The 2,793-nt window shown below is 54.1% G+C and overlaps 1 protein-coding gene across 4 annotated transcripts in view; it reads right to left on the reverse strand.

The window, feature by feature from the left end:
- GKAP1 (G kinase anchoring protein 1) overlaps positions 1-2,360 on the reverse strand; it is a 96,870-nt gene extending 94,510 nt beyond the window's left edge. Inside the window, exons 1-2 of one of the 4 annotated variants that reach the window (XM_019628282.1) lie at positions 2,078-2,360; positions 1,507-1,637 (exon numbers count right to left, since the gene is read on the reverse strand). The gene's annotated coding sequence lies outside the window, so the exon portion shown is untranslated. The remainder of the gene's footprint in view (positions 1-1,506; positions 1,638-2,077) is intronic. The other 3 variants (XM_019628281.1, XM_019628284.1, XM_019628283.1) reach the window with 3 other exon arrangements.
- Between the last annotated feature and the right edge of the window lie 433 nt (positions 2,361-2,793).

Consider the following 2,793-nt stretch of genomic DNA (forward strand, 5'->3'; position numbering starts at 1 on the left):
TTTCTAGTTGCTTCTATTTTCTTGGTGAAATAAGCAAGATCATTTTGGCAAATTGCTAATTGTCCATCATGGTTTATTCTCCCTTTCTTCCTGGGCACACAGACAATTTTTTTCAGCCTTTCGGTTGGTATGGTCAAATCTTACGTTGTTGCTAGTGGAATGTAAGCAGAAATGATACCTGCCACTGTCAGACCAGTGTTCTTATTTCATGTGTTTTTCCTTACTGCCAGCTTGAGTATGCAGATGATGATATACCAACTCCTGGGGTTGAGAGAGCCGCAAGAAAGAAGGTACCTGGATGAAGGAGAGCTGCCCACGGACCTGGAACACCCACACTGGATTATTATGTGAGCAAGATATAAATTTATATTGCATTGGAGCCATAACATTTGGGGGTTTATTTGTTATAGAAGTTTAGCCTACTCTAGCTAAAGTCGTTATTAACTGAAAGTAAGGAGGTGGAAGTTTGAGAGAGGGAGGAAAGAAGAAGAGGTGAAATGGTAGTCCATGAGTATGGGAGAAGGAATTGACCAGGGAAACATAGTAAGGTTTCCAGGCATTAAGGGCCCGCCTGAGTGAGTGGTCATAAATTTATAGTGAGACCAGTCAATATGGTTGTGCATTTTTCTCCAGCCATATTCAGTTGCTTATGTGCAGGCACTGAGTAGGCAGTTTTGGATTAACCAGAACTGAGATTTGGCCAGGCAAGTGTGATGAGGGAGAGATGGGCAAAGTAGTCTGGGGTAGAAGCAAAGGAGGCATTATACTTTCAGACATGGCAAGAAGTAAGGCTGTGAGAGGTTGATGAACTGTGAAAATATGATAGGGTGAATAGATTGGTGTTTCTGATCAGGTTGAAGAATTGTTGGAGTTAAGGTGCTATAGAGAATGACCTGAAAAGAGATGGGTTGGAGAGTAGGAGGCTTGAAATTAAAATCAGAAGAGCTGTAATTGTCAGTGATGTCAAGGTGTAGGGAATGATCATGAGAGTGGGAAGCTGAGACAGCAGAGGACACAAGATCATCTGAAAAATTGTGGTTAAGGAATTGAGAGGCAGTAAGTGTTTGAAAGGGAGATTAGAGATAGAGATGATAGATAGATAGATAGATAGATAGATAGATAGATAGATAGATAGATAGATAGATAGGGTGAGATAGATAGAGATAGAGATACACAAAGGATTATCCATAGGAATGATGTGTTGGAGTTGTGAGTAGCCTTGGAGTGAGGGATAATGAGCCTGGTACTAAAATCTTCAAAGAATGAGGAATTGAATTCTCTAAATTAGGGTGTTTAAGGCCATCAATGATTTAATATGTTCAACTCTTGCAGATAAGAGTTTTCATTTAAACAGGTGCTTTAAAATTTAATATGGAATTTCTAGTTGCTTCTCTTTGACCTCTCATATTACAGATGGTTAACAGCTTTCTTTAAGAGGAAATGCCCATCTGTCTNAGCTCACGGTGAGGAGGAGGAACACTTTACTCAAAAAGTAATTCACTATACCTCATTCATGAATGAAAGCCAAATTTCACCCATAGGCTGTTAACCGATGCTCCAAAACTTATTCGCACAAAGTACTCAGAGAAAGAAGTCGGGCTGGGCGAGACCGAACTCGAACAAAGTAGCTACAGAACCTGAAAGGGAGAAAACAGCGAGTGAGGTCGTCGCTCCAGAAATTTCCGAGCGCCAGGCTCCCCAGGAGGGAGCGCGGATGCCCGCGACGGGGAGGGGGCGGCGGCACCTGTCACTCGCCAGCCCCGCGACCGCGGTAGCCCCGGACCCCGGCGAGGTCTCGGGAGACGCAGCCACGACCCCAATGCCGGGCCTGGGGTCAGCGCAGGACGCTCTCCGCCACCCCCGAGCCCTGTGCCGAGCGTAGGGGCCGCGGCCCTTCCCGAGGAGCGGCCCTCCCGCGCCCTCTGCCCGGCGGCTCCGGCCAGCCGGGCCCATCGCCTCAGGCCGTTCCCAAGCGCCGTGTCCGGGACGCACGGAGCAGCGCAGCCGAGCCGCCACTACCACCTCACGGGCGCCGGAGCGGACCTCCGCGAGACGGGCCCGCCCTCGGCGTACTCACCGAGCCTCGGGGCCGCCGGCTCGGCCCTCCTTTCCCTCTTCCCCCGTCGCCGCCGCCGCTCCTGCGGCTCCCTGGGCGGCCGCACTGGGCGTTGGGACTGGGCTGGGTCAAGGGGCGGAGGTGGGCTCGCGCCGGGCTGAGGTCGCGCGGCGGCCCCGCGAGCAGGCAGGCACTAACGGGCCCCGGGGCGCAGGGCCAGGCGGACCGCGGCGGGGAGCACGGCTGCAGGCTGCGGTGAGGGGCGGGGAGAGCGCGGCTGCGAGCCGAGGGCGGGAGGGAAGTCCCGGCGGCGGGGGCGGCGTGAGAGCCGCTGGGCGGGGCAGGGGCGGGGCCTGGCGCGCTCGCCGCCGCCGCGCGCGGGGGTTTGTTTATTTTCTCGGTTGGTTGCGGCGCTGGCGCGTGGGTAGAGGTTCGCAGCTGACGCGAGCGCCCCGAGGTGGGGGAGAAGACCAGAACCACCTGCTGGAGAAGGGGAGCTACGGGGGCCCGGCAGGGTCCAAACGTCTCATGTAGGTGGTGGCGCCACAGTCTTCGGGGTTACGGGGAAGAGAAGGGCTTTCCCTGAGAGGGTGGAAGGAAGGGAGGCCTCCCGAGAGACTAGGACTCCAGGCCATTCCCCTGCAGCTCCGTGGCTCCACCTGCGTCACAAAGAGCAGTTAGAGGGCCCTAGAGTGCAAAAGGGCTGTGGGACCTGGTGGCCCGGGTTCCCGGACACT

This window comes from Hipposideros armiger, unplaced genomic scaffold (assembly GCF_001890085.2).
Source record: "Hipposideros armiger isolate ML-2016 unplaced genomic scaffold, ASM189008v1 scaffold_777, whole genome shotgun sequence".
NCBI lineage: Eukaryota > Metazoa > Chordata > Mammalia > Chiroptera > Hipposideridae > Hipposideros > Hipposideros armiger.